The sequence below is a fragment of the Nelumbo lutea genome, chromosome 8, assembly GCF_056320005.1.
Source record: "Nelumbo lutea isolate HS-2025 chromosome 8, American lotus-T2T, whole genome shotgun sequence".
Classification (NCBI taxonomy): domain Eukaryota; kingdom Viridiplantae; phylum Streptophyta; class Magnoliopsida; order Proteales; family Nelumbonaceae; genus Nelumbo; species Nelumbo lutea.
In genome coordinates this window covers 29587856-29612398 of record NC_142691.1, presented here as the reverse complement: position 1 = coordinate 29612398, position 24543 = coordinate 29587856, and the positions used below count along the sequence as shown (strand labels likewise).

Sequence of the window (24543 nt, the reverse complement as noted above, 5' to 3'; positions counted from 1 at the left end):
TAGTTTCTAGTTCTCTTTGCACCCTTTTGTTTCCTAGTTTTTTTTCCAGTTTAACATAAGCTATCTGAAACTGATTTATATCAAATTTCCTCTAATTTTTTAAGAAAAATTTAGGGAATATCAGGTTCATCATCCTCAGTTCGATCCAAGCAGTTGGATTTTAGTTTTGATGAAAACTGTGTTGCTAAATTACCTTCACCTATACATTGCGCCATATTTAGTGGAGGCTGGTATTAGCAATGATTTGTGCGTGAACTTCCACTTTAGGATCTGCGTTTGTGGTATCTATATCAGATACAAATTTTCCTCTTTGTTTGGTTTCAAATTTGGTCCAATTCAATGCAAGACAGATCCTGAAAAATACAAATTTTCAAAACATAAGGAATCCAATTCACTGAAGGATTAAGAAATTTTTGAAATTTCACCCAACCATCTAACATGGTTTGGCCATCCATATGATGGATCCTAACCTCTCCAACACCATCTATGAAACCTAGTTTGTCTTTGGTTGATAAAACCATTCTCTTGGCTCACTTCTAGGTGATGTAATTGTCTCCTTTCAGAGGAGATGTGACCAAAACCACGCTTGGATTATCTGAATGATGAAGATAATATGAGCTGGAGGCATTATCAATAGAATCTGTTTATTATCTTGAGCTGATTTGGTTTAAATATAACTAGAGGCCCAGTGAATGAGGATTGAGGATAATTACAAAAATAAATAAATAAGATAAATAAAGGTCTTGTTCACTTTTTGGTAAGTTACTTACCTAGGTAAATGCACTTACCCGGGTAAATGTTTCCCAAGAAAAACTTACCCGGGTAAATGTTTCCTAGGAAAGACTTACCCGGATAAGTGCATTTACCCATATTCTTTTACTTTTCATGCAAACAAGACAATGACCATTTTAACCATAAAAATCCATTATTACAAGGGCATATTTGTCCCATTCAAGTGTTGACAACTTTCCCCCAAGATGGGAAAGTTATTTACCCACCTAGGAGATGCTTATACCCAGGAAAATAAACTTTGCTTGGTCCCCACATAAATCTAGAAAAAGAATGCCCCCAAAGAGAAAAATACATGGTAATGCACATCTACATATTGAAATGCTCCATGAGTTGTGTCGTGCATGGAGCATGCTTATCGAAGTAGTAGGAGAAAATATGAGGGGTATTTTAATGTAGAAACACCAAATGGTTTCAGACAAGGAAGAAGATCCCAACGTTTTGAAAATACAGGGGCAAATTTGGTATTACAAAAAGTATTTGGAGTGAATTGTTAACTATTCTAAATGGCACATATTAACCAAAGTTCTGTTTATGTTATGTGGGGCCAGTCAATAAGGTATGCATGAGTGAAGTGGGATCTGCTCCTCACAAATGGGCGCCTCACAGGCACATCCATTGTGCATCGGAAATATCTCCCGTGAATAATAACTAATAAGTATGGAAGATGATCCCAATGCATGGTAGGATGTGCGTGTGAGGCGCTAGGCGTGAGGAACAGATCCGTCTCTACATAAATTGCTTTGAAAATTAAGTGTATATATAAATAATTTCTAAATATATAGTGTATGTATATATGTACATGTATATATATTATATTTTTTATAAATATATATTTGACTATGGTATGGAAAAGTTATGATATCTGAAAAATAATTAACCAATAAACTGGCGAATAAGGTATTATTTATCAAAATTCATGAGTGGGTTTTGATTGATCAAAACTTTTTCCATACCATATCTTTCCTGTGTCATAGATTTTCCCATTATAATATATAATGGTTTTGGGGACTGATGCTTTTACTTTCTTTTGAAATTGAAAATTAAAAAATTAAATTAGTGAAAAGCCAAATAAATCAATTGCTTTTAGTTTGATTTCAGTTCATAATTTTCTTAAAAACAGTAGCATCGGTTCGATTTTGAAAAATAATCCTATGGTTAACTAAACCATGAACACCCGTATCCAAAACCTTATTTCGAATTAATGATATTTAAAAGTAAGGTTGGGCTTTATTATATCATATTAATTAGAGGAGTGCTGACGTGAAGCCACAAATTAATCCAATGCACGCTTGGGCATAAACATACTGTATTTGTTTATATCATAGTAATCCAGTGCACACAATTAATCCAATGCACGCTTGGGCATAAACATACTGTATTTGTTTATATCATAGTAATCCAGTGCACACAAATTAATCCAATGCACGCTTGGGCATAAACATACTGTATTTGTTTATATCATAGTAATCCAGTGCACACAATTAATCCAATGCACGCTTGGGCGCACACAGACATATGTTTATTTACAGTTTTGCACATAGGAAACAGCCTCATCAGTTTTATTTGTCAATACACATGTGAAGAATTATCTTTCGCTTGACACAGATATGTCTGATCTAGAGCTCTTGAACAACAGCACGCTCAACTATTTTATTAGCATAAGAAAACCCAAAAAATTAATGAAGTGCATAAAAATCAAGAAACATGTAATGCAAATATTCCATCGTCTCAATCATGATAACAACCCAAACCTCTTTTTATTAATATAACCATTCCAAAATTAATATAAAAATACTTAATTCTATTCTTATAGGGTTTCATTTAAGAGTCAAAGAAAGGTATATATCGTAAGAGAAAAGCCATTGGATTGTGATCCATTAACCCGAGTGATCGAACCATTGATCCGTCAACCCAGTGGTCAGAACGAATTTGTGATTGGTCCGGTTTTTAAAACCTTGCATTCAAGCGCTGTCCCTGTATCTCTGGAGAGAAACCACAAGGGCCCTTCGCAGAAACAGCTTTTTTTATATTTGAGTGGTCAGGATATTTTGAGAGATTTCCATCTGCACAACAAATATGGTCAATTTGCAGGCTTATACAAGTTTTCAGGAATAATATCGCACTTCGTTTTCGTTACAGAACGAGTCAGCCTCATGTAACAAAAATGTCACTCAAAAGAACCAATAAGTCAACTTAGTTGCAAGCATGATAATAACGGTTATAGGTCGTTAAGATGGTTGTTACACCTTTGTTTAATGGGTAAATTTCTGAAACCTCCCATAAAGTTGTAGGCCATTTCTAAAACCTCCCCTAAGGTTCTATAATTGCAATTACCTCTCCTAAATTTTATAATTTTATAATTTTATAGCACAGTTGTAAGTAGACCCCCTCTGCTAAAATTCTCTAAAAAAAAGTATAAAAATGTTCACAATATTCATACTGATAAAATAATACCATACAAAAAAAATTTTATGTTGTACCTTTACCCTTGATATTGATATAAATGTTAAATTTAAAAATTAATCAATTTGAAAAAAGAGATTAAAAGGGTTTGGTGTAAGGATTCGTATGAAGAGAAAAATTGGAAAATAAACATTCTCTTCAAACTGTAAGGGTGTCACGAATTTTTATACATATTTTTTGGAAAATTCTAACAAAGGGGTTCTAGTTGCAATTATATCTGAGAGTTGAGGGGAGGTGATTGCAATTATCAAATTTAAGGGGTGATTTCAGCAAGTTTCAGAAGTTCAGCCTTATTTAATTTACTCACGCCTTACAACATAGTTGATAAACATCACAGTGGCCGTTTTTATAACCATGGCCAACCACTGAAAGCAGACCCTCAATGCCGTAGATTTAAGCAGGTCCAATCTGTTTAAGCTCTAGAAAAAACAGCAAAGAGAGAAGCAGAGATTCATGGCTTCCCCACCAACGCCCCACATTGTCATTTTCCCCTTTATGGCGCAGGGCCATACCCTCCCCCTACTTGATCTCTCAAAGGCTCTCACACGTCGTGGTCTCAAAGTATCCATCATAACCACCCCATCAAACGCAACGTCAATCCTCCCATACATCTCCACCCATCAACAAATCAAGCTCCTCGAGCTCCCCTTCCCCTTGGTTGAAGGGCTCCCCAAAGGCTGTGAGAACACCGCCCAGTTACCATCCATGGGCTTCTACGTCCCTTTCTTGAACGCCATCAAACAACTCCAGAAATCCTTCCAACAAGTGTTGCAACAAATGTCCGAAGCTAGAAACCTTCCCACATGTGTCATCTCTGATTTTTTCTTGGGCTGGACACTCGATTCATGTCGAGCATTTGGTGTCCCTCGGCTGGTCTTCCATGGGATGGGAGTATTGCCAATGGCAATCTGTAAAACGGTTCGCGTGCATTCACCACACCTGTTGGTGGCAACAGACTCCGAACCTTTGCACATGACCGGTTTGCAGCTGCCTTTCAGGCTGACAAGAGCGGACTTGCCAGAGACGCTTGTGAACCAGGACGATCCACTCACACAGGCCGCGATTGAGGTCGGAGCAGCCAATGTTGTGAGCTGGGGTGTGATTGTTAACAGCTTTTGTTTGGGAATATGGGGTCACTGTAACTTAGGAGGAGAAGCTCTGAGGCGCGTCTGAAGACACTGTTTTTAGAACGTTATTTGCCCCCATTCAGTTTTACTGAGTTTGCTGTTGGGTTACATGCAAATTCGTTCCCAGGATACAACAGAGCCTTGGGCGAGAATCTGCAACCAGCAAAGTTGAAGAATCTCCAAAGAAGCCTTCTGTGAGACTGTAGCAGACCGGACTGAGAGAGAGAGATAGTGAATTTCAAAATTGTGTTTTTGGAGTCTGATTCATGCTCCTTAAATAACTTGTGAAGAGGTATGAGGAAAAGGTAAGTGCTGGTTTAGAGAAGGCACCTTGAACAGTCACAATTTCAACCATTGTGACTGTTTAAAAAGTTGTTAACAGTTGGTGACTGTTAACTTTGAATTGTGCCTCTTGATCACACCCGATCGAATCGTAACCGTTGATATCATCAATGGTGATCAACGTACCAAAACCAGAGCCGCCCATCGCAAGCCACACAGATGCGTGCGAAGTGCGAGCAAAGTGCGCTTCTAAAGCGCCTCATTGCGCCACACACACACACGTGAGCGCGCGTTGCGCGGTATCGAATCCCCATACTCTCCTCTACTAATTCTAAGGAGTGTAAATTAGCTTCTATTGAAATATTGAAAACAAAACTTATAATTTTCCAATGTGGGACAAGTTCAAAACTGGGTTTTTGTAAGAGAAAAACTGATTTTTTCAAACAAGTGTACAGGTGCAATTTCTCATGTAATTGACCAATCAAACACATTAGATTTAATCTCTTATGAGATTAAAATCCAACAGCTTTGTCGAGATGAAAAGTAGCCATGTGGCATCTCTGGAGTCTTTCTATACCAATGGGGCCAAGGCCTGGTGTGTTGGTCCCCTTATGCTCTATCACGAGTGCCACATGTATAAACTGGCTGACGGAGCAAGCCACGCCATCTTCAGTGATCTACGCTGCATTTGGGACCCAAGCTGATGTGTCAAATTCCCAGTTGGATGAGATAGCTTTTGGGTTGGAGATGTCCGGATGTTCTTTCATATGGGTCGTCAGATCCATGACATGGTCTCCACCTGATGGAATGGAAGAAAGAGTGAAAGGAAGAGGTGTTATCATAAGGGATTGGGTGGACCAGCGGCGCATCTTGACACACCCTTCGACTGGTGGCTTCTTGAGCCACTGCGGTTGGAATTCTGTCCTAGAGAGCATGTCAGCCGGTGTCCCAATCTTAGCATGGCCAATGATGGCCGAGCAGTCACTGAACGCTATGTTTGTAGTGGAGGGGCTGCGAGCAGGTGTAAGGGTTGCGAGCAGGACCCAATTAGGGCCAGAGAACATAGTTGGGAGAGAGACAATTTGCCAAGGCGTGAGGGAGCTGATGGGAGGAGAGAGAGGGAGGAGTGCCAGAAAGAGGGCACAAGCATTAGGCCGACTGGCCATAAGAGCAGTACAGCAAGGTGGATCATCCTATGAGCGGTTAAGTGAGCTCATTGAAGAGCTAAGTGCATGTGGCCATCAAAAGTATTCGGCCTAGAATCCTCCTACAGCCCTCTGAACTTCTTTGCCCAACAGAGGTAGCCATTTGGCGACAGATCAATCTTCTCTTTGTGAGCAGCAGACAACTAGCAAAGAATTAAGAAACCAGTGGGTTTTTTCTATGGTTTGCCGTCAGTTTCACACATGATGCAGTATATTACGTACCACCCTTGCTCTATCAGTTTCTTACGACCTTCTAAGGTCCCATAGACGCCCAACCTCTTTCATTATTAATAAAAGCCCACATCAGAGTGATCTTTCATCTATTATAATCTTATCCTTTATTAATTAAAGATCTTATTGTATTGTTGTTTACAATGAAAAGCAAAAAAAGAGCTCCCTGTATAAGTAAATTAATCAACTTCATCTACATTTCTAATGTCACAGATGAGAGCTAGACTAGTAATTTAGATTTTCTTTTATGAAACTTATATCTAAGATGGATAATGAAATACTAAATTAGAATTAATAGAACTTTACAATTCATTCTTCTACACCTTTAAGATTGATTGCAAAAACTTTTCCATATAAGGGAAAATTTGATAATATTTAATGGAATAAAAATATCTCTTTTAATAATAGATTTTTATAGTTAAAATGGTCATTGTCTTATTTACATAAGAAATAAAAGAATCTGGATAAATCCACTTACTCAGTTAAGTGTTTTTCTTACCCCAGTAAATACATTTACTCGAATAAATAACTTAAAAAAAAACTTAACAAAAAAATAAAAAATAATAAAATAATATAAATACATAGACCACCGACCAATACAACTCACATGAAAGTATTAGAGGTGATTGATTAGATTTTGTCCCTTTCTAGAACTTTATTGTCTACACGGTATAATATATATGACCCAAGAAAATGACAATTCAATAAATTCGAATCGGCCAGCTTCCGGCAGGCTTAATTTTTACACCCCTCATTTATCTTCACATACAGGATCTCTAAATATTGCAGTATGCATGGCAGTCTTAATGAATATCAGCCACCAAAAATTAATTTATATAGGAGCCAAAATTGCATGCATCATTGATTATACTGCACATCTTTTATCTTTTCTTGAGATGTAAATACAGGCTACGTTATACCTGCAAACGGATCAGTTTTGGTTTGGTAAAGTCCGATCCGATAAGAAATTTGATTGATCCAAATTCGATAAAAAATTGTCGGATTTTTAAATTTAAATATACTATTATATATCCAATTCGAATCTGATTTGATTACAATTATAATAAAAAATTATGATATAATATAAATAATATATTATAATATATAATATATAATGATATAGATAATTTAAAGAATATATATAATTATAATATATAATATATTTCATAACTAAAGGATCCAAACGGATATATCCAAATTTAAACAGATCAACTTTCTCGATCCAATCTGATTTATTAGGATCAGGGGAACTATCCAAATCCGACTCTTATCGGATTGGATTCGAATCTAATGCAACTTATTTGCAACCCTGGATTGCGGTTGATGACTTCAATACCAAAATATCATAATTGGGATAATATGTGTATTTAACCAAAGTGGTTCATTTGTGACAGAAAAAGGGTAAAATACAAAAACCTCCCCTGATTATCATAAAAACCTCCCATTTAAATTCATTTTAATAAAAACTTCCCTTAAATTTTTAAAAAGCTAAACAAAAACATCCCTTCCGTCATTGATCCATACCAGAAGCGTAATAAACTTATGAAATTACCCCTGACTAATCTGCATGGCGTCATTTAAAATTTTTTAAAATCCCAATTGCGACAACACTTCCACAATTGATTACCGTTCTTTTTCAAAGCAAAAGAAAATAACACCACTAAGCACTTGCAGCGGCGCCATTGCTCTGAATACCAAGAATTGCTAAAATTTAAAACAGACACGCAAATGATTAAGAAAAAACATATCGCTAGGTGTTTCAATATAAAGCAAACAGGATCGTGTCAATGAATCGCTACGGCTATGGTTATGGCAGATGTGAATGAGTTTGATCATCTCTTTCTCTCTCCCCCGCTCTCTCTATCTCCCTCCGTCGATCGGCCGCTGGTAGAATTTTGTTCTGTTAAATGGAAGCAGTCAGTGTCTCTGAAGTTCTTTCATTCCATTACAAGGATAACAAGCCTATCATAGGATTTGCGTTGGGAGGTTTTGAATAGCCAAAGAGGAAGAGTCCGACCAACGCTGCATTTTGGATGATAAGTTGAAAAAATGCCCTTTACCATTTGTTCGTCTTCCTGAAAGTAACAAAGGTGCTCTTTTAAACACACGTATTGACTGTCGACTGGGTCAAAATTCTTTCTCAATTCAGGGCTTGACCATTACAGTTTACATGCCATTTTCAATTTCACTTCCTGAATAGAAGCTCTTGCTCCTCTCTGTCTCTTTAATTGCACCACTAATCTGTAAATGGGTGAAGCCTAAGATGCATGGACTCCCATGTGATTCTTTCTGAGTTTACGAGCGAGCGAGCAAACGAGAGACAACAGATAGACAAGCAGACAAATAACCAATGGCCGTGTATCTGAAAGGCCCCATCTTTATTGGCTTGGTGTTGCTTCTGTTAATGGGGATCGCCATCTACTTCATGCTTTGGCTTATTGATTACAATTTCTCTTTTGAAAACAAAGATTGGATGAGGTTCGATTCCATCAGTTTAGTAAGTAACTCTACATCCCCCCTCAAGTTGGAGTTTGGTGGATATCAAGCAAACCCAACTTGGACATGAAGTTGTTGAATTTAGGACCAGAAAGTGGCTTTGTAAAAACATCAGCTACTAGGTGATGAGTGGAGATGTGTTGAGCATTGATAAAGCTTTGCTTAAACTGCTCTCTAATTAAGTGGCAATCAATGTCCAGGTGTTTTGTTCTTTCATGAAGCACTGGATTGGCAGTGATGTGTAGAGCAGTTTGATTGTCACACCAAAGACGAATTGAAAGTTTTAATTGGATGCCAAAATCCTTGAGAACATAGGAGATCCATTGAAGTTCACAAACCGTTGCTGCTAAACTCCTATATTCTGCTTCTGCTGATGATCTTGAGACTGCTGTTTGCTTCTTTGTCTTCCAAGAAATGAGAGCTGACCCCAAAGAAATGCAAAACCCTGTTAAGGATTTTCTGGTTTCAGAACAGGAGGCCCAGTCTGAATCGCTCAAAGCTTCCAAGTGAAGAGAATTGTCTGCTGGATAAAAAAGGCCTTTTGAAGGACAACCTTTTAGATATCTAAGCAAGTGTATTGCAACTTCCCAGTGTGACTGACATGGAGGGTTTGCGAACTGACTTAGCTATTGTACAGAGTAGCTAATGTCTGGCCTGCTAATATTCAAATACAATAAACGTCCAACAAGCCTTCTATATCTTTTTGGTTTAGCTAGTGGGGTGCATTTGTTTGCACACAGCTTTTGACCTTTGGGGAAAGGTGTTTTAGTTGGTTTAGCACCTAGGAGTCCAGCATCTGTTAGAATGTCAAGAAGGTATTTCCTTTGGTTAAGATCAGTACCTGAAGAATTCCTAGCAATCTTCAAACCCAGAAAATACTTGGCGTAGCCAAGATCTTTGATAGTGAATAACTTATCCAAGTACTGTTTGACTGAAATGATATCTGCTTCTGAGGTACTTGTTAAAATCACATCATCTACATACACTAACAATGCAATGAAGGAATCAGATGAGTGCCTGACAAATAAATAGTGATCATGAGCTGATTGATGGAAACCAAAAGCCTTAATTTTGTTACTAAATTCAGCATTCCATTGTCTTGAGGCTTGTTTAAGCCCATAGAGTGATCTCTTCAATTTGCAGACTTGACCCTTGGCAGCCTTATAATACCCTTCTGGAGGTTGCATGTAGACTTCCTCATCCAAATACCCATGCAAGAATGCATTATTGATATCCAATTGATGGATAGGCCATGATTTAGATGTTGCATTGCAAGAAAAATTCTTACAGTTACTATTTTGGCCACAGGAGAGAAGCTATCAAAATAGTCAATCCCTTCCACCTGGTGAAAGCCTTTGGCTACCAGCCTAGCTTTGTATCTATCCATACTGCCATCTGGATTCAACTTCAGTTTATATACCCGTTTGGAACCAATGGCCCTTTTTCCTTCTGGTAAATCAGTGAGTTCCCAAGTTTCATTCTTCTCTAATGCTTCTAATTCCTCATTCATTGCTTTAGTCCATTCAACATTAGTACTTGCTTGATTATAAGAAGTTGGTTCTTGAATATTTGACACATTAGCTAAAAAGGATAAATATGATGCAGAAAGTGAAGGTGATTGAATAAAGGGATATGTTAGAGGTGTGTGAGGTGATGATGCATGAACTTGTGACTGGTTGAGGATTCTGTCAGCAGTTCTAACATTGCTGCAAGCCAAGTTAGTAACATAGTCTGTAAGCCAAGTTGGTTTCGTTTTGACTCTAGTACTCTGTTTGGTAGGGGGTAGGTTGTTTGTAGTAACTGGGACTGTAGTTTCAGGAAGTAAATCACAAGGTGGACCAGTGGTTTCTATTGCTGGTTCAGAGGTTGGTGAATCCAAAAAATCAGGTGTTTCATTGGGCTCCCCTGTTGATGGTATGGGTGATGATGCATCTGGTGTAGGGGTTGGTAAAAAGTCTGGAATATCATCTAGAGAAGGTAGTGGTAAAACGAATGATGGATTTTTGTCAACAAAAACTGAATTGGTTCTGAAAGGGAAGATTTGCTCATAGAATTTTATGTCTCTTGACACATAAACTTCATGTTTTTCCAAATCATAGGCCTTATAGGCCTTTTGGCGAGGACTATACCCAATGAATATACACTTAAATGCTCTATGATCAAATTTGTTTTTATGAGGTAATGTATTTGTCACATAGCTCAAGCAACCAAAGCATCTTAAATTGGTATAATCCAGTGGTTTATGAAATAGGATTTCAAATGGAGATTTCTAGGCTAACACTGATGAGAGTAGTCTGTTTATAATATGAGTAGCCATAAGGATGGAATGTCCCCAGAATTTTTTTGGCAAGCAAGATTGGAACATGAGAGCTCTTGCAACTTGCAAGAGATGCTTGTGTTTCCTTTTAACAATTCCATTCTGTTGAGGTGTATAAGGACATGTCTTTTGATGTAACACTCATTTGCTAGAAAGAAAGGATTGGAAACCATGGTTTGTAAACTCTATTCCATTGTCAGACCTTATGGTTTTGATAGTTTTATCAAATTGAGCCTTAACCATGTTAAAAAAATTAAGTGAAAATGGCAAGTGTTTGGGTTTTGTGTGATATCAGAAAGGTCCAAGTTGCTCTGGAACAATCATCCACAATTGTTAAAACATATGTGGCTCCAGTAATTGGAGGCTCTTTGTATGGTCCCCAAGTGTCCAAATGGATTAATTCAAAGGGTTGTTGGGTAGTGATACTACTGGTTGGAAAAGGTAGCCTTTGTTGCTTAGACAAGTGACAAATTTCACACCCAACCTCATTTTGTAAATTCAAGCATTTAAGAAAATCAATATGCTTTAAAACATTCATTGAAGCATGTCCCAAACAGCCATGCCGAAGAGAGATTTTTGAAGTAGCCATACTTTCATTTCTAGAAACAACAACATTACAAGGTAAAAAAGTATCATTGAAATTCAAAAACAACTTGTCACTGTTTGGCTTTGTATTACATTTGAATTTTCTAAAACAAGAGTTGTCCAAGATGTATAAGCTTCCTAGTAGTTTCCCTACTGCCAGAATCCTTTTAGTCTGCAGGTCCTGCAGCAGACAATGGCTAGGTAAGAATGTGAACTTTATTTGGGCATACTCAATAAGTTTATTTACTGATAAGAGGTTGAATTTAAAACTAGGAATGTGTAATGCATCTTTCAAACAAATATCAGTTGACAAATGAATATTTCCAATGCTATGAACAAATTTAATGGATTCGTCTGGTAGGCAAACAGGTAGTGGATGTTTAGAGGGTGTAGGCTTATCAAAAAGGGATTTATTTCCACACATGTGGTTTGAAGCCCCTGTATCAATTATCCAAGTACCTGGCTTCGATAAGTCAATAGTACTCAATGCAAAACTTAAAGCACATTTAGTATTGAAGAAATTACCTGCATAGTTGTCCAGGTTAGCAAAGTTGACATGGCTGCCTTCCATAGTCATCTTCCCTTTCATCAGCTTCAGGATTTCTTGTTGCACCATATTTGTCAAATCCATTTTCTTATCAGTTTTCCCATCAAGCTTCTCTTCAGTTCCAAAATCAAAGGGAGTTTCCACCATGTTGGGCATTGTTCTGTTTCCTGTTTTTTTCTGCTGCTCCTTGAACTCCTTATACCATTCTGGGTATCTATGGAGCTTGAAGCAAATCTCCTTCACATGTCCCTTCACATTGCAATGATCACAATACTTGCTGTCCTTATCCTTCCTTCCCATGTCTATCTTCTTATTATTTCCCCTATTAGTTCCATCCCTTCTGTAGGGTTGATTGGTGTTTTGGATTTTGGCAAATAACCCAGTAGAGTCTATGTTTTCATTAAAAACTATGTGTACTTCTCTCTGTTTCTCAACTCTGAGAACCAAGGAATAAGCACGGTTCACAGAGGTTAAGGGTTCCATTACAAAGATTTGACTCCTTATATTATCATAACAGTCACTTAAACCCATCAGAAGTTGTATTAATCTATTGAATGAATGCAAATCGGCAATTGCCTTAGCAGAACCACAGGTACAAGGTGGAATAGGCATTTAACAGGTTAGCTCATCCCACAACCTTTTAAGCCTAGTGTAATACTTAGCTACTGATTCATTCCCTTGAGATATTGAACTTATATCTCTTTGGATTTGATACAGCAAAGGCCCATTGCTTTCACCAAACCTTTCAGCAATTTCATCCCAGAGTTCCTTCGCTGTAGTAGTATAAAGAAAGGCATCTGCTATTTCTTTTGAGATTGAGTTAAGGATACAAGAAGTTACCATGTAGTTCACCCTTGTCCATAGTTCAAACTCTGTTGTTCCTTCATTTGGCTGAGCAATCCTCCCATCCACGAAACCCAGCTTCAGTTTCGCACCTAGAGCTATCTTCATAGATATGCTCCAGGTGAGGTAGTTGTTTCCAGTTAATGGTGTTGTAACTAGCATCATTCCAGGATGATCCGAACTGTGCAAGAAGAAAGGGTCTCCGTTCGAGTTGTAGGCTGACTCTCTTGTAATCTCTGCAACAGCTCTAGGGCCGGTCGTATTTCGACCATTACAAGTAATAGAGGTATCCACCTCTTCTTCCATAGTGTTGATAGGAAAATAGTCAAAAAGAAAGGGTAGGCACCAGATCTCGTCGCTCTGATACCATGTAACAAAGCAAAACAACAAGAAGAAGAAAACAAGAAGAAAAGGCAAGAAGGAAGGAAGAAGAAAGTGGAGAGAAAACCTATTCTTTCTCGCAGTCCAAAAAGGGTTATAGTAACAGAGTTTATATACAGAACATCGACCAATAACAGAAGGCCAGCTTAAATAGTAAAAGACAAAAGAAAAAAAGGAATAACGAATGACTTAAGAGTAAGTAACTCTACAGGTATATATCGTATTAGTTTTCTTTAATTTCCTACCATTTTCCTTGTTTATTGGACTATGGTTGTTGATGTGTAATGGACAGGCTCTTGTTCTTCTTTCTTCTTTCTGGGTTTACTAGTGTATCATTGACAAATGAAGGTACCCCATTCCCTTTTTCTTGAATTCTTTTCGTATATAGGATGCGCTGACGATTAATAAGGGATAGTTTTGTAATTTTATATGTTTTCTATTTAATCGATGATAAAAGGGAGTTTTTGTTGAATGTTTTAAGAATTTAAGGGAGGTTTTTATTAAAATTAAATTAATGGGGAGGTTTTTATGATTAAAGGCTGCTGATAGAAGATGGAGGCAGATTAACGTAGTGCTACCCACACAGACCTACGGTAAGTGATGATAGTGCTTCGGCTATGGGCAAGGCCCCACATAGTGTTGCTTCGGCTATGGCTACGGTGAGTGATGGCAGTGCATGTATTGATTGCTCCCCTTGAGATAGCGAAAAAAGGACTTCTTCTCCAGCAAACAGATCTTCTCCAACAATGATGAAAATAGATTTTTTTCTTTGGCGACGATGATAAGATCTTCTTTTCCGACGATGATGATACTCGCTTTCCTTTACATTCGGTGTGGCATTGGCGCGACCTCTGATAGAGAATGGACACTGGGATGGATTGCACGAGGGGGTTCGACTGGGTTTCAGGTAATGTTTAGGGTTTTATGCAGGGTTTTACTTGCTGGTTTTCGGTGGGTGTCTATTTTCGTTATTTTGAAAATGTTAACTCAACTTGTGGAGGGTATTTTCGTCAAATGACATGTTCTATTAGCCGAGTGAATGGTGAAGGGGGATCTTTGTCTCACGGTCATAGTATGGAGGGTCTTTGTTGCAAAACAAAGTATAGGTGGGTCTTTGTCACAGACCCCATAGTAGAGGGGGTCTTTATAATTTACCCTAAAAATATAGAGAAACTAAGAAGAAATGCAAGTAAAAGATTGATCGTTGTCCTAAGGATTCTACTGATAAGACATTGCTCCATTAAGCTAGAGAAATAGGGACTAATCCCCTTAATGAAGTTTAACAGATGTGGCTAAATAGATTTAACTAATCGGTGTCCTACAAACTAACCTCTAGAACAAGCAAACTGAAATTGAAAATAGACGGAACTTGCAACCACATCCAAACCAATATTAATATTAGAGACAAACAAAGAAGAAAGAGAATATTAGCTGTAAACTAATCCCTAACGTGTTGTATTCAAGCCTAACTAAACATAAGAGTATACATTAGATTTCAGGTCGGAATGGGTTGACGATATGATCTACGGGAACAATTTCGATGGAACTTACTTTACTCCATCAATCTACTCTTCAACCTTAACTCTCAAATACAAAAGTAGCTACTGAGAGAATACAGTTCAGGTATGAGATTTACCTGGGAGAAGTCTTGACCAACGGTGGAAGGGCGTAGAACAAGGATACGTATGTGGGAGTTTAGGCGATGGTGGCTATGGCTCTTCTTCATCCACTTTGAATGTAGAGAACAAAAGAAAATAGAGGAGATCCAGTATTGGATTTTAATCTCATTAAAGATTAAATCCAATAGGTTTGATTGGTCAATTACATGAGAAATTACACCTGCACACTTGTTTTGAAAAAATAGCTTTTCTCTCAACAAAACCAGTTTTAACTTGTCCCACATTGGAAAATTACAAGTTTTGTTTTGAGTTTTTTAATAGGAATTGATTTACACTCTTTACAAATAGAAGAGGAGAGTATGGAGGTTTGCTACTGCGCAACACGCGCATAAGCATGTGTGTGGCACAATGAGGCGCTTTATAGGTGCACTTTGCTCATACTTTGATCAATAGGCACAATTCAAAGTTAACAATCATTAACTGATAAATACTTTTTAAATAGTCACAATGTTTGAAATTACAACTGTTCAATGTGCCTTTCTTTGAACCAGCACCTTCCTTTTCTTCATAACTCTTCAGAAAATATTTAAGGAGCATGAATCAAGCATTTCACACACAACATTTTCAAAAATCACTTTCTCTCTCTCTCAATCTGGCCTGCTATAGTCTCACAGAAGGTTTCTTCAGAGACTCTTCAACTTTGCTGGTTGTAGATTCTCGCCCAAGGATTTGTTGTATCCTGGGAACGGATTTGCCTATAACCCAACAGCAAACTCAATGAAACTGAGTGGGGGCAAATAACGTTCTAAAGACAGTGTCTTCATACGTGCCTCAGAGCTTCTCCTCCAAGTTTCAGTGACCCCATTTTCCAACATCCAGCTCACTGTAGCTTCGGGTACACCTACTTTGTCTAAAAAATCTTGGCCTAAAATCGTACGATGAACAGGGGAGCTGGGTTACTATCACACTTGATCTCTTCCTTCGAGTTACCGCAACAATCGATGTTGGTGGCCAAGAAGTTGATGATATGAAATAATGTCTTGAATGTAATCTTTGCAGGGAACTTGCAAGGAAATGACCCCAGGTAATAGATGCTTCATAGGACTAAGAACATGGAATCATCATATGGTTAGGAGAGCTGGAAAACAATGGAACATTAATGGGAAACGATGGGGGATTAGAATAGAGTTGGGAATTGGCCATTTTCATGCCCAAAAATGGGTTAACAGAATGAGAAATATGGAGGAGATTGTCGTGCAACTCCTATGTTGCTCATTGAGAAAGATGGCTAATGGAGAGAAAAGAGAAGAGAGAGAATGATGGAAGAGGGGAAGAGAGGGGAAGAGAGAAATACAAGGAAATAAGTGATAGAGGCCGGAGGACATAAAGAGTTACCGTTGTTGGTTCAGTTTGGACATAGGGAAGATGAAGATGAACAGTGATGATTTTGGGGATTGAAGAGAGAAGAAGAAGAAGAAGAAGAAGAAGAGGAGGAGGAGGAGGATGGGGAGGAGGACGAATAGGAAAGAGAGAGAGAGAAGGAAATATAGAGAGAGAAAGATTGCTAGAGGTGGGGAGGATATCGCCGTGGTCGTTCAAAGAAGGGGATGAATAATGAGCTCTCTCGAATTAGGTTGAATGAGAATTCTAGATTAGCTTTTATAATGGGGTAGGGGCATTTTAGTAATTTTACATTTTGAGGGATATTTTTGTAATTTTGAGAAACTGGGGTATTTTTTTGTTCAACTGGGTCTAGGGAATTAGACTGGGGGTTCCTTGATGGATGGCTAGGATTTCATGTCAAAATTTAAAGGGTCAATATGGGTTTGGGTACAAATAGGGGTATTTTTGGTAGAAATTTGGCAAGAGGGGGCTTTCGGATATTTTGAGTTGATTGGTGGGGTTGGATTGGGGCAAATGGGCCTAAAGCAGGAAGATCTAGAAATATTCTAGATCGGTGAATCTAGGAATTTAAAATGGAATCTTGGTGTGATGAAGGGACAAATAAAGACAGTTTTGGGTAAATTTCATAGCGTGGAGTTTTTAGACAGTCTGAGGTGATTGGTAAGGCTAGATTGGGCCAACTGGCACCGAATCAGAAGGATTTGGAATCCAGTCAATTTAGAGTCTCGAAATAGAATCTAGGTACGATGGAGGGGTAAACAAAGGCGTTTTGAGCTAAAATTTTATAGGTGGGTATTTGGAGATATGGATTTGATGGTGATGTCTGATTACTCATGGAGGGTCAAGATTATAGGAATTTGGGTCAATAGGATGTTCCGAAATTGAATCTTTGTTTGATGGAAGGGAAAATGAGGAAATCTGGGGTTGAGACTTTATGGGTAAGTGTTTTTGATGTATGCGGGGTTTAATGGTGTGGTTTGATCAGTTCAGATGTGTGTTAAGATCAAGGGAATATGGGTTCTAAGTGTTTAAGCTAATGAGAGACATCGGAACAGAACCCTAGTTTGATGGACGGGTAAACAAAGGAATTTTGAGTTGAAATTTGTTGGTTAAATATTTTGGGAGGTCTTGAGTTTAATGGTGTTGTCTAATCTGAGGATTGATGTGTAAATGGGGGTTGACCAGGGCCATTATCATCAAAATTTTCAAGCAAACTAATTAAAATATTCTCAGCAATCCTCTTATCATCAAAATTTTCACCATGTGCTTTCATTTGATTTATCAATTCCATAAATCTATTGAAGTAGTCATTTAAATTTTCATTTTCCTTCACTTTCATATTTTCAAAATCTCTTCTAAGAGATTTAAGTTTAACAGGCCTTACATTTTTCTCTCATTGAAACTCTTGTTGAAGTGTATCTCAGGCTTCTGTTGCCTTTTCAATGCTCATTATCCTTAGAAAATAGATTTACTTACTCCACTTTGAATCATTAAAAGTGCTCATACATTCTTACTTCTCTTGTCCTTCAATTCTTTTTTGTTGAACTATCGTGAGATTTGCTACATTTTTTGGTTCATCATATCTAAGAATAATAATCTCCCATAAATCCAATGACAAAAACAAGGTTTTCATTTTAACATACTAGAAATCATAGTCTTCTCCATCAAAAATAGGAATGAACTTGGATTGTGCTGAAATTGACAACATTAATGTTGGCCATGATTTGTTCTCTACAATCAAATTTTCAACTTTTTTTACACCCAAATTTGTTCCAACAAACCTTGTAGCTGTAATACCACTTGTTAGGTGTTAGCTATTGTTTTAAATAACCATGAGTAAATGCAAAGTGGATAAAATATTCTAGAATAGAGGATTTAAACGCAGCAAATTGAAGTAAGGCAGTAAGCAAAAAACAGAGCAAGAAAAGGCTAAAATCTTCTTCTTTTGTATTCAAGTTTCTTGCAAAGATTAATACAAGAAGATGACTTAGTGAGGAAGCCAAATAGAAAGCGCCTTCCACACTCTTCTTACAACTAACCCAAGTTAACAAAAAATGAGAAAGACCCAACTATAGTTACTTTTTTATATGTTGTAGAAGAAGACAAAATAAGCATAAAACATTTTAACTTTTTTGCACATTAACCATAACAGAGAGAGGAAGAGATGGTTAAAGAGACTTCTGGTAGGGGAACTCAAGGGAGAAGCTTCGTGGTCTCAAGAGGTCTAGAAGAAGGTACATTTGTTGTAAAACTATAAGACTAACCCAGAGTGAAGGCAGGTTGTCATGGAGGTAGTCGTTGGGACCCCGTGCGACACTCGAATGCGATGAGTAAGCCTAAGAAACAAGCAACAATGCAAGAAAAGGCAACAAAGATGGCACACGAATTAAAAAAAAGCTACTTGTATTGCATTAATGGATGGCAAGCATAAGCACACTGTTCAATAACGAGGGGATCTCATGCTTAACCTTTACATGCTCATGACTCACTCGACTACCTACCTCCCCTCAAAGAGTATGTTAAGTTTTTGGGGGAGTGACAATAGGAAACATCAGAAGGACGAAAAATCATACTAAGTAATTGCAATAACGCCATTAGCGGTCCCCCCTTACAAAATACATGCAAAGCCCACCCATGACACACATATTGACGCCATGAAGGCACGTGGTTGGCACTCTGATGGCTCACTGTAGGTGCTTGATGGCGCGACGAAGGAGTCACCTGTGACATTCTCCCCCACTCAATTCGATCTACGTCCTCGGAGATTGGCTTCGGCTAGTTCCTTAGAGTCACTGTTGCGGAAGGAAGGTTCTTCTACTGCTCCCTGAATCGACTGTCGTCTAAGGCCAAGGTGTATATTTTGGTGGCATGGATGGGTTGACTCATTCTATTGGGGTTTCCTATGGCTAAGTCCTTTCCTGGAAGCCTCAAGGTATGTTAGTGGCTGGTTCAGTTTGGCTAAGGGGTAGGTTTGGGCCAAGTAAGGATCAAAATGGTGTTTTGGATTATTAACGTGTGGGTTCCCATGCATTTTTCCCCAAGGGTAACTTACAGGGCTACTATGGGAGCTAGCCTTAGGGATGATGTGAATGTGGTCCCTAGATGGCTTGGGTGGCACTCGCTCTCCCCGGTGGTTGTGGTAGTAGATGTGGGCAAGTTTTGACACGGCCTTGGGTCTTCTTCTGTTGGGCCCACCAATTGCAGGCGCTTGCGGCTTCTACTGCGAAGTCGACTTCTGTTGATGTGGTTGGTGTTGAAGCTGAAGCTGATGCTGATGTTGACTTGGGCGCTGGCATTGGCGTTGGCGCTGGAAATGGAACTGTCTTGGGGGTGACTTCTTCCTAGTGATGACTTCCCAACCAGTTCCAGTGTCGATGTGAGGTACTTGACAAGGGTTCTTCCTTGTTGACACAACATTGTCTTCATGGTTGCTGGTTTCTTGGTACAACTGCAAGGCTGAAAGCTGCTTCCCAAGTATCTGCAAGGCTGATGAGACAGGAACCATGCAAGGGGAGTGTTTGTCCAGAATAAGCAAACTGTTGATGTGTGGCATAAGTGTTGCTTCCGCCTGCGTGAGGAACTCTACTCCAAGAACAACCTAAAAATCATCCAAGGGAACCACAGATAGATTGATGGGTCCTTTCCATGGTCCAACTTGGAGTTCTACTCCACGGGCCATGCCCTCTACTGCTTTGGCCCCGGAGTTGACAGCCTTGGCCGACCCAGTTTGTTTGGTGGTGGTCAAGCCGAGTCGCTTTGCCTCCGCAAGTGAAATGAAGTTGTGGGTGGCCCCAGTGTCCACCAAGGCTTGGGTCAGCCTCCCGCCGAGGATGATGTCTACATAATTCAGCCCCTTGTGGGCTTTGGTGGGCCGCTTGGATGTGGCCTCTTTCTTGACCATGGCGTTGATGAGTTGGAGGGCGCCTACTCTTGGTGCCACTGTGGGTTTCTCCTCATCACTCTCTTCACTATCGCTGAGTTTGGCGATGAGGGCAGTTATTTTCTTTCGGGTTGGACAGTCACTCATCCAATGCTTCCCGTTGCAAAGGTAACAAGGCGTAGGAGGAGGTCTCCTAGTGGATTGGTGGCCCTGATAGCTTGGGCCTCCTTGTGGCTTCTTCCCGTGTTGGTAATTGTAGGGCTTGTCCGCGGGCACTGGCTTCTCCTTTGTAGAGGTTGATTGTTGTTCTCCCCCACTCAAATTCATGGTATGAGGGCTGGATAGTTTTTGCACATCTTCCTTAGGTGTTCTCAAATCAACAAGCTGCTCAGCTACGGCCATGGTAGTGGCGAGGTCCTCAACCCCGTGTCGCTGGAGTTTGAGCTCGGCCCATGGCTTGAGATCGTCCATAAAATTGAACAGAAGATCCTTGCCTGACATGTCAGTGATCTCCAGCGTCAAGGCCAAAAACTCCTTGACATAGTCATGTAGTGATTCTTGATGTCTGAGATTCTTCATTCTTCGGCGCGCCAGGTACTCCACATTTTTTGGGTTGAACTGTCGCTTGATCTCATGCTTGAATCCAACCCACGTGTCGATGGTGCGGGTTCCACGTTCAATGTCTTGGCAACACCTACGCCACCATAACATTGCGATATCAGTCAAATACATAGCAGCTGTACGTACCTGAGTTTGGTTGTCAATGATGCCAATGGCGGAGAAATATTGCTCCAATTGCCACAAGAAGTTGTCAAGCTCCCTAGCATCCCGAGCACCCGAGTAAGGTGTTGGCTCTCGGATCTTGTTGTTCATGGAAGCTAGGGTGGAGAGAGTGCTAGGTGCATTGGCCACGACCCTCTTTAGGAGAGTCATCTCATCTCTCATCTCATCCAATTGCGCTTGAAATCTGTCTAGCAAGCCCTGTAGGCTGCTTTGGGAAGGCCCAGCTCCCGAATTCTGTATGGTGGTGCGCATGTCTCTAAAGGCGCCATTGAAACGTCCTTCTAGTTCCACCACTGCATTATCAACCGTCTCTAGGTTGAGGTGGAGTTCATCAACCCGATCTCGGGTTTCTCCCATTGTCACCTCGCAACGTAGGAGGCGCATGTCCACGGTAGCTAGTTGGTCGACTGATTTGTCATGCTTGCTAGCTTTAGTTGTACGCCCCTTTGGGGCTTGTGTCTTGGTAGGTTCGTCAAGTGGAGCTTCATCAGTGTCGTGGGCTTGAAGCCACCCATGTGGTGTGTCATCGGCAATGCCACGGTTGCTCTTCATTGTGTTGATGCAGGGACGAAGACAAGGTCCAGAGTGTGTGTAGGAGCTCCTGCTCTGATACCAACTGCCACGGGGTAGTCATTGGGACCCGTGCGGCACTCAAATGCGACAAGTAAGCCTAAGAAACAAGCAACAACGCAAGAAAAGGTAACAAAGATGACACACGAATTAGAAAAAGGCTACTTGTATTGCATTAATGGATGGCAAGCATAAGCACACAGTTCAGTGTCGAGGGGATCTCATGCTTAACCTTTACATGCTCATGACTCACTCGACTACCTACCTCCTTTCAAAGAGTACGCTAAGCTTTTGGGGGAATGACAATAGGAAACATCAAAATGACAAAAAATCATACTAAGTAATTGCAATAATGCCATTGGCGGTCCCCCCCTACAAAATACATGCAAAGCCCACTCATGACACACATGTTGACACCATGAAGGCACGCGGTTGGCACTCTAATGGTTCACTGTAGGTGCTTGATGGTGCGACAAAGGAGTCACCTGTGACAAGGTGGCAGGTGGCCATCATCTGGTGATTTTGGAGTCTGAGTTGGAGGCTATTAGAATAACGCTTAGCGGTGGATTCTAGTGGTGGAGGGTCAGTTGCTTTGGCCTACCGCTACATTCTTGGTGTGGAGGATTTTAGAGAGTTGGGAGACATCACCAGTGGTTTTGCGAAAGTTGCGGAAGACAACCTTTGTTGGAATAACGATTTCTCAAGGGAAGCTTCCATTCAGAGGGGTAGATCTCGTCTTCCCCAGCAGAGGCGGTATCGCTAGTCTAGTTTTGCATGTGGGAGTACTAGAGTCAACGACCTCAATCGTCGGACAGTTTCGAGCGAGCCGAATGCGTTTCTTTGGTGGGTCTCATTTGTAGTTCGTTCTTTGGTCCGGTTTGTCTGGAAAAGCCCACTAGGGTTGAGTGCGGTTCTTTGGTGGATATTAGCTACTCAGAGTTTGGGTGTTAGGTAAAGGATGTTCCAAGAATGTCGGGGGCACCTTTAGTGTTTAATTTGGGCCCACAAGATGTCTTTAAGAGTGGGATAGTGGGAAAACTTAGTAGCTCAAGCGCAGAAGGGAGCTTGGTCCCAGTCTGATTGATTTAGGAACATCTGAGAGTGGTAACAGCCCCCAGGCGGGCCAAACTGCATACCACTTTGGTTAGAAGCATGCGGACAGGAGAGTCTGGTTTATGGTGGAGCTAACGAAAGAATTATCGGTTGAGTGAGAGTCCACTCCGTTACTAGAAAAGGAGGAGATAGAAGCATTAGCCTCAATGTCTTTTGTTAGAAAAGGAAGGAAGGGAGGTTGGTCAAGGACTCTGGCAGAGGAATCTCCTTCCAGTAGGAGGCAGGCCGTTCAAGGAGTTCTGAGGTGGAAGAGCTAGGCTCTATGGTTTCTTGTGCAGAGAGAGATGTTCAAATGGCGAAATTTCTAGGTTTTTCTTTTTGGGGTGGTGAAGCGTTTACAAGATAAGCATTCCAAAGGTTCGAAGAAGTTGGAAAAGGCGTGAACTAAGGGAAGAGTTGATAGTGTTGAAGAAGAGTTTTATGGAAGAAATGATTCATTGGATGAAGCCGACTCTTTCAAGTTTTGAGGATTACCTGGTAGCAGGAAATTGAGAAGGTTGATTGACTATTATGTGAACGACTTAGTCAAAGTATACAAAAGAGGAAGGAAGGCAGTTAGAGGTAGAGGAAGAGGAGGAAGAGAAAGGGTAGTAGCTAAACTTTGCATGCTGGTTTTGTGGGTCTTTGAAAGCAATGTGAGGCGGGTCAAGTTGTTGATTTTTTGAGTCTCTTTTGGTTTTGTGGGGCGGTCATACACCCGCCTCCTAAGCAGGCGGTCATATCAAGACCGCCTGCTTAGGTAGGAAAGACCGCTGCCTTTGCTTTCTAGTCCGAGGTGGCTCAATATTATCTAAAGCGGAGGTTTTTCGAAGACCACCATCTTAGCTTGATTAAGCTAGCGGTCCAGACCGCCGCCTTAAGTGCTATATGATTGTTGGCTCAATTGTTGCAAAACATCTCAGCCTTCTTACAGCGGCGGTCTCACTGATAACTAAGCCAGTGGATAATGACTACCGATATAAACCTTTTTCTTTTAAAAAACATTATATGCCTATTTACTTTCAGCACTTTAGGTACCTGAAATTTTCTAATGATTCAGCATTTTAATATACCTACAAAATCCTTTGACAATTGATACACGGAAACTTTGACAAATAAAAAATGTAATTTAAAACTAGTAATTTGAAGATTAATTATATTAAAAAAATCAAAATAAATTATTCAAATACAATATCCAATTGACATATTAATTACACAAGCCACTGGTAATGGTACTTGTCTTCCTTTTGGGTACTCAACTTTGGATTTCTTGAATTCGCTCACCACTCCTTGCAAATCAAGAATTAAATTGTTAGCAACAATTTTCATTTCAAATAAATACGGTATTGCTTAGCACTACATGCTTGCCCACAAAGAGCTTCTAGTGCACTAGACATGCCTAACTGCATACACTAAATGAATAAACAGAAATAAGATGGTTGAACATTTTCATCAAGATTGTGGAGTGGCTTGTAATGGATATCTCAGAACCAATAGATTTTCAAAATAAAAATAACAAAAAGAAACAAATTTAATAGTTATCAAAATCATAATTTTCTTTTGGTGCTCTGGCAATTGAGCTAGCATGAACCTCAACCCACCAAATTGGAGGGAATTTCCATATAAGCTTGTTGACCAATACATGCAACAGCAGACCAATTGAGTTTCACATATGTATCAATTACTATGATGAGGGATAGTTAGAGGGGAGGCAAGGAGCATGTTCACCCACTTAAAGATTGAAATATGGATTCGTTGAGGAGGAAAGTGCACTTGAGACTATGCTAGGGTGTTTTCTTAATTCATTCTTTGGGTAGACAAGAGATGTAATGGCTGCACTTTGACTAGAAAGTGCACCACTACTACAATCATCAAATGTGCTTCAATAGAGAGACAAAACATATTGTTCATAGTTTGCGACCTCTT

At 39.7% G+C, this 24543-nt stretch overlaps 1 pseudogene; it reads left to right on the top strand.

Moving 5' to 3' along the window:
- The first annotated feature begins 3708 nt into the window (after window positions 1-3708).
- Window positions 3709-5924, top strand: LOC148843638 (putative UDP-glucosyl transferase 73B6 pseudogene; annotated as a pseudogene).
- The last annotated feature ends 18619 nt before the right edge of the window (window positions 5925-24543 follow it).